The sequence below is a fragment of the Osmia lignaria genome, unplaced genomic scaffold (assembly GCF_051020975.1).
Source record: "Osmia lignaria lignaria isolate PbOS001 unplaced genomic scaffold, iyOsmLign1 scaffold0007, whole genome shotgun sequence".
NCBI classification, from domain to species: domain Eukaryota; kingdom Metazoa; phylum Arthropoda; class Insecta; order Hymenoptera; family Megachilidae; genus Osmia; species Osmia lignaria.
Genome location: NW_027478164.1, coordinates 342,501 through 350,000, shown reverse-complemented (window position 1 = coordinate 350,000; position 7,500 = coordinate 342,501). Strand labels below are relative to the sequence as shown.

Here is a 7,500-nt window from a genome sequence, read left to right as displayed (position 1 = left end):
CCAGGGAGCTTAGTTATTATTGTAAATTTAAATTTTCGTCGTCGGCCCTCCCTGTAAGACCGATCGACGTTAAGCCATTTCTCTTTTGTATGTAACACACATTTCATAAATTTTGTACCTCTTATAGAGGCCAAATATTCTCCTCCTCCTCTCATAAAGCACGAAAATCACTTTCACGCCGTGCATCCATCGTGCAAGCACGTAGACCACACACGCTGGACAATATAATAAAAGATAGCGCGGACAGTGGCATGCTATACAAATCGAGAAAGCGCGTACAGTGATCATGCTGGTCATTTTGCCACCAAATTTTATAATCTTTATCATTAGAGCGGGCCCACCAACCTCGTCTCTGTACTTTATACATTTCTCCTCCATCTGCACACACCTTTTCAAACATTAACGGAGAGAGTTCCTTGGACTTGCTTTAAATGTACATATTAGATATGTTGGAATCTCTCTCCTTTAGAAGTTTCCCCAGCCTTAAAACTTCTTTCATTTTTACTCCTCTCTCCATACTTATTTTCCTCTCTGAACGTATCAGAGAGGATTTTATTTCTGACACCTCTTGACTTTTCTTAAATTCAGGGACGTAATTTTGTTCATAATTCAGTGGACTTTTGTGTATTTTATACTTTAAATATTTCCAAACAGTCTCCCTTCTAAAAGTGATAGAACGAATTTTCGTCTAACACTACTTTCTTGGTTCAAAAATTTTATACAATCTTATAACTTTTTCAGTTTTAACAAATTTTGGTTACAGACAGTTGATGCTCAGTTTGTACAAGTATGCAACATTTATAAGTGCATACAGGTCACCAGCCTTATATTACAAGGCTCACCACATATGGGCCATTCGGTCTTAGACACCGACCCGTGGTAATGCTGTGTGGAGATTAATAATAATCCGCAACGGAAAACCGGAACGAGAATAGTCGAGAAAGTATATTCTCGAGGAGCGGTAGACTGCTTTTCAACCGAAGTCATAAAAGAGCCACACGCTCGACGCTACTCCCGACCGGTCCGAGCGAACCGAAAGTGCCTTCCTATAAATACCGAACGGCCGGCCGCTAGGTCGGCGACGCATGGGCTTACGCCCAGGCGTATGCCTGTGCAAACCGCCGTGAGAGCGTACCATCCCGCCGGCACGGTAAAACTTAGACTGAAAATATCGTCGAACATATCCTTTCATTTTATAACGTTCTATACATGAAAATTAATAAATTAACATGCAGGACATAATAAATTCACATTCTCATGTAAATCATGGGTTTAATTAATATTTTAAAAAATTTTAAAACCGCCCAGAACCGATGAGATGAAAATATTAAAACGATATTTTTGCATTTTCTTACGGTAAAACATTAACAAATAAGCGACTATAGCAATATAAAACTCCATTTGTAATTTAATTAATCAAAATTAATATTTTTTTTTGATTTTTCAGCGATCCAGAACCGATGAGACGAAAACATTAAAACGATATTTTTGCATTTTCTTACGACAAAACATTAACAAATACGAGACTATAACAATATAAAACTACATATGTAATTTAATTAATCAAAATTAATAATTTTTTTTGATTTTTCAGTGATCCAGAACCGATAAGTCGAAAATTTTAACAATCATATTTTTGCATTCTGTACCGTGGATCCATCGTTAAACGCTATTAAACTAACGTCCGTGATGGTATAAATGCAGATTTTCGCTCCGTTTAGCCAAAATAACGAACTTTAGGTGCGCTCCGAAATATTTCAAAGTCCCAGCGGCGTATTGCTTCGCCTCTTAGAACCGATTAGTCGAAAATTTTAACAATCATATTTTTGCATTCTGTACGGTGGATCGATCGTTAAACGCTATTAAACTAGCGTCCGTGATGGTATAAATGCAGATTTTCGCTCCGTTTAGCCAAAATAACGAACTTTAGGTGCGCTCCGAAATATTTCAAAGTCCCAGCGGCGTATTGCTTCGCCTCTTAGAACCGATTAGTCGAAAATTTTAACAATCATATTTTTGCATTCTGTACCGTGGATCCATCGTTAAACGCTATTAAACTAACGTCCGTGATGGTATAAATGCAGATTTTCGCTCCGTTTAGCCAAAATAACGAACTTTAGGTGCGCTCCGAAATATTTCAAAGTCCCAGCGGCGTATTGCTTCGCCTCTTAGAACCGATTAGTCGAAAATTTTAACAATCATATTTTTGCATTCTGTACCGTGGATCCATCGTTAAACGCTATTAAACTAACGTCCGTGATGGTATAAATGCAGATTTTCGCTCCGTTTAGCCAAAATAACGAACTTTAGGTGCGCTCCGAAATATTTCAAAGTCCCAGCGGCGTATTGCTTCGCCTCTTAGAACCGATTAGTCGAAAATTTTAACAATCATATTTTTGCATTCTGTACGGTGGATCGATCGTTAAACGCTATTAAACTAGCGTCCGTGATGGTATAAATGCAGATTTTCGCTCCGTTTAGCCAAAATAACGAACTTTAGGTGCGCTCCGAAATATTTCAAAGTCCCAGCGGCGTATTGCTTCGCCTCTTAGAACCGATTAGTCGAAAATTTTAACAATCATATTTTTGCATTCTGTACCGTGGATCCATCGTTAAACGCTATTAAACTAACGTCCGTGATGGTATAAATGCAGATTTTCGCTCCGTTTAGCCAAAATAACGAACTTTAGGTGCGCTCCGAAATATTTCAAAGTCCCAGCGGCGTATTGCTTCGCCTCTTAGAACCGATTAGTCGAAAATTTTAACAATCATATTTTTGCATTCTGTACCGTGGATCCATCGTTAAACGCTATTAAACTAACGTCCGTGATGGTATAAATGCAGATTTTCGCTCCGTTTAGCCAAAATAACGAACTTTAGGTGCGCTCCGAAATATTTCAAAGTCCCAGCGGCGTATTGCTTCGCCTCTTAGAACCGATTAGTCGAAAATTTTAACAATCATATTTTTGCATTCTGTACCGTGGATCCATAGTTAAACGCTATTAAACTAACGTCCGTGATGGTATAAATGCAGATTTTCGCTCCGTTTAGCCAAAATAACGAACTTTAGGTGCGCTCCGAAATATTTCAAAGTCCCAGCGGCGTATTGCTTCGCCTCTTAGAACCGATTAGTCGAAAATTTTAACAATCATATTTTTGCATTCTGTACCGTGGATCGATCGTTAAACGCTATTAAACTAGCGTCCGTGATGGTATAAATGCAGATTTTCGCTCCGTTTAGCCAAAATAACGAACTTTAGGTGCGCTCCGAAATATTTCAAAGTCCCAGCGGCGTATTGCTTCGCCTCTTAGAACCGATTAGTCGAAAATTTTAACAATCATATTTTTGCATTCTGTACCGTGGATCCATCGTTAAACGCTATTAAACTAACGTCCGTGATGGTATAAATGCAGATTTTCGCTCCGTTTAGCCAAAATAACGAACTTTAGGTGCGCTCCGAAATATTTCAAAGTCCCAGCGGCGTATTGCTTCGCCTCTTAGAACCGATTAGTCGAAAATTTTAACAATCATATTTTTGCATTCTGTACCGTGGATCGATCGTTAAACGCTATTAAACTAGCGTCCGTGATGGTATAAATGCAGATTTTCGCTCCGTTTAGCCAAAATAACGAACTTTAGGTGCGCTCCGAAATATTTCAAAGTCCCAGCGGCGTATTGCTTCGCCTCTTAGAACCGATTAGTCGAAAATTTTAACAATCATATTTTTGCATTCTGTACCGTGGATCCATCGTTAAACGCTATTAAACTAACGTCCGTGATGGTATAAATGCAGATTTTCGCTCCGTTTAGCCAAAATAACGAACTTTAGGTGCGCTCCGAAATATTTCAAAGTCCCAGCGGCGTATTGCTTCGCCTCTTAGAACCGATTAGTCGAAAATTTTAACAATCATATTTTTGCATTCTGTACCGTGGATCCATCGTTAAACGCTATTAAACTAACGTCCGTGATGGTATAAATGCAGATTTTCGCTCCGTTTAGCCAAAATAACGAACTTTAGGTGCGCTCCGAAATATTTCAAAGTCCCAGCGGCGTATTGCTTCGCCTCTTAGAACCGATTAGTCGAAAATTTTAACAATCATATTTTTGCATTCTGTACCGTGGATCGATCGTTAAACGCTATTAAACTAACGTCCGTGATGGTATAAATGCAGATTTTCGCTCCGTTTAGCCAAAATAACGAACTTTAGGTGCGCTCCGAAATATTTCAAAGTCCCAGCGGCGTATTGCTTCGCCTCTTAGAACCGATTAGTCGAAAATTTTAACAATCATATTTTTGCATTCTGTACCGTGGATCGATCGTTAAACGCTATTAAACTAGCGTCCGTGATGGTATAAATGCAGATTTTCGCTCCGTTTAGCCAAAATAACGAACTTTAGGTGCGCTCCGAAATATTTCAAAGTCCCAGCGGCGTATTGCTTCGCCTCTTAGAACCGATTAGTCGAAAATTTTAACAATCATATTTTTGCATTCTGTACCGTGGATCGATCGTTAAACGCTATTAAACTAACGTCCGTGATGGTATAAATGCAGATTTTCGCTCCGTTTAGCCAAAATAACGAACTTTAGGTGCGCTCCGAAATATTTCAAAGTCCCAGCGGCGTATTGCTTCGCCTCTTAGAACCGATTAGTCGAAAATTTTAACAATCATATTTTTGCATTCTGTACCGTGGATCCATCGTTAAACGCTATTAAACTAACGTCCGTGATGGTATAAATGCAGATTTTCGCTCCGTTTAGCCAAAATAACGAACTTTAGGTGCGCTCCGAAATATTTCAAAGTCCCAGCGGCGTATTGCTTCGCCTCTTAGAACCGATTAGTCGAAAATTTTAACAATCATATTTTTGCATTCTGTACCGTGGATCCATCGTTAAACGCTATTAAACTAACGTCCGTGATGGTATAAATGCAGATTTTCGCTCCGTTTAGCCAAAATAACGAACTTTAGGTGCGCTCCGAAATATTTCAAAGTCCCAGCGGCGTATTGCTTCGCCTCTTAGAACCGATTAGTCGAAAATTTTAACAATCATATTTTTGCATTCTGTACCGTGGATCGATCGTTAAACGCTATTAAACTAGCGTCCGTGATGGTATAAATGCAGATTTTCGCTCCGTTTAGCCAAAATAACGAACTTTAGGTGCGCTCCGAAATATTTCAAAGTCCCAGCGGCGTATTGCTTCGCCTCTTAGAACCGATTAGTCGAAAATTTTAACAATCATATTTTTGCATTCTGTACCGTGGATCCATCGTTAAACGCTATTAAACTAACGTCCGTGATGGTATAAATGCAGATTTTCGCTCCGTTTAGCCAAAATAACGAACTTTAGGTGCGCTCCGAAATATTTCAAAGTCCCAGCGGCGTATTGCTTCGCCTCTTAGAACCGATTAGTCGAAAATTTTAACAATCATATTTTTGCATTCTGTACCGTGGATCCATCGTTAAACGCTATTAAACTAACGTCCGTGATGGTATAAATGCAGATTTTCGCTCCGTTTAGCCAAAATAACGAACTTTAGGTGCGCTCCGAAATATTTCAAAGTCCCAGCGGCGTATTGCTTCGCCTCTTAGAACCGATTAGTCGAAAATTTTAACAATCATATTTTTGCATTCTGTACCGTGGATCGATCGTTAAACGCTATTAAACTAACGTCCGTGATGGTATAAATGCAGATTTTCGCTCCGTTTAGCCAAAATAACGAACTTTAGGTGCGCTCCGAAATATTTCAAAGTCCCAGCGGCGTATTGCTTCGCCTCTTAGAACCGATTAGTCGAAAATTTTAACAATCATATTTTTGCATTCTGTACCGTGGATCGATCGTTAAACGCTATTAAACTAGCGTCCGTGATGGTATAAATGCAGATTTTCGCTCCGTTTAGCCAAAATAACGAACTTTAGGTGCGCTCCGAAATATTTCAAAGTCCCAGCGGCGTATTGCTTCGCCTCTTAGAACCGATTAGTCGAAAATTTTAACAATCATATTTTTGCATTCTGTACCGTGGATCGATCGTTAAACGCTATTAAACTAACGTCCGTGATGGTATAAATGCAGATTTTCGCTCCGTTTAGCCAAAATAACGAACTTTAGGTGCGCTCCGAAATATTTCAAAGTCCCAGCGGCGTATTGCTTCGCCTCTTAGAACCGATTAGTCGAAAATTTTAACAATCATATTTTTGCATTCTGTACCGTGGATCCATCGTTAAACGCTATTAAACTAACGTCCGTGATGGTATAAATGCAGATTTTCGCTCCGTTTAGCCAAAATAACGAACTTTAGGTGCGCTCCGAAATATTTCAAAGTCCCAGCGGCGTATTGCTTCGCCTCTTAGAACCGATTAGTCGAAAATTTTAACAATCATATTTTTGCATTCTGTACCGTGGATCCATCGTTAAACGCTATTAAACTAACGTCCGTGATGGTATAAATGCAGATTTTCGCTCCGTTTAGCCAAAATAACGAACTTTAGGTGCGCTCCGAAATATTTCAAAGTCCCAGCCGCGTATTGCTTTGCCCCGAAATTTTTCAAAGTTCCAGCGGCGTGTTGCTTTCAAAGTGCCTCCCTCTAAATACCGATCGGCAGGCCGCTAGGTCGGCGACGCACGGGCTTACGCCCAGGCGTATACGCGGGCAAATCGCCGTGAGAGCGTGCGATTTTGACTTTCGCAATAAGATAGTCTCCTTTATGAAAAGGAGCGTACACGTCTCCCAAAAAAAAAAACAGTTTCATGACGATCAATGTAGTTCTTGATCGAAATGTATCATAGGACGAAGATTTTATCGAAAAGTACGAACTTTGGCGACGCATCGAAATTTTTCAAAGTTCCAACGGCGTGTTGCTTTCAAAGTGCCTCCCTCTAAATACCGATCGGCAGGCCGCTAGGTCGGCGACGCACGGGCTTACGCCCAGGCGTATACGGGGGCAAATCGCCGTGAGAGCGTGCGATTTTGACTTTCGCAATAAGATAGTCTCCTTTATGAAAAGGAGCGTACACGTCTCCCAAAAAAAAAAACAGTTTCATGACGATCAATGTAGTTCTTGATCGAAATGTATCATAGGACGAAGATTTTATCGAAAAGTACGAACTTTGGCGACGCATCGAAATTTTTCAAAGTTCCAACGGCGTGTTGCTTTCAAAGTGCCTCCCTCTAAATACCGATCGGCAGGCCGCTAGGTCGGCGACGCACGGGCTTACGCCCAGGCGTATACGGGGGCAAATCGCCGTGAGAGCGTGCGATTTTGACTTTCGCAATAAGATAGTCTCCTTTATGAAAAGGAGCGTACACGTCTCCCAAAAAAAAAAACAGTTTCATGACGATCAATGTAGTTCTTGATCGAAATGTATCATAGGACGAAGATTTTATCGAAAAGTACGAACTTTGGCGACGCATCGAAATTTTTCAAAGTTCCAACGGCGTGTTGCTTTCAAAGTGCCTCCCTCTAAATACCGATCGGCAGGCCGCTAGGTCGGCGACGCA

General features: G+C 40.4%; 1 non-coding gene across 1 annotated transcript in view; it reads right to left on the bottom strand.

The window, feature by feature from the left end:
• LOC143306373 (small subunit ribosomal RNA) overlaps window positions 1-7 on the bottom strand; it is a 1,923-nt gene extending 1,916 nt beyond the window's left edge. Inside the window, exon 1 of the ribosomal RNA XR_013063788.1 lies at window positions 1-7. This exon is cut by the window's left edge and continues 1,916 nt beyond it. This is a non-coding gene — a ribosomal RNA (small subunit ribosomal RNA).
• Between the last annotated feature and the right edge of the window lie 7,493 nt (window positions 8-7,500).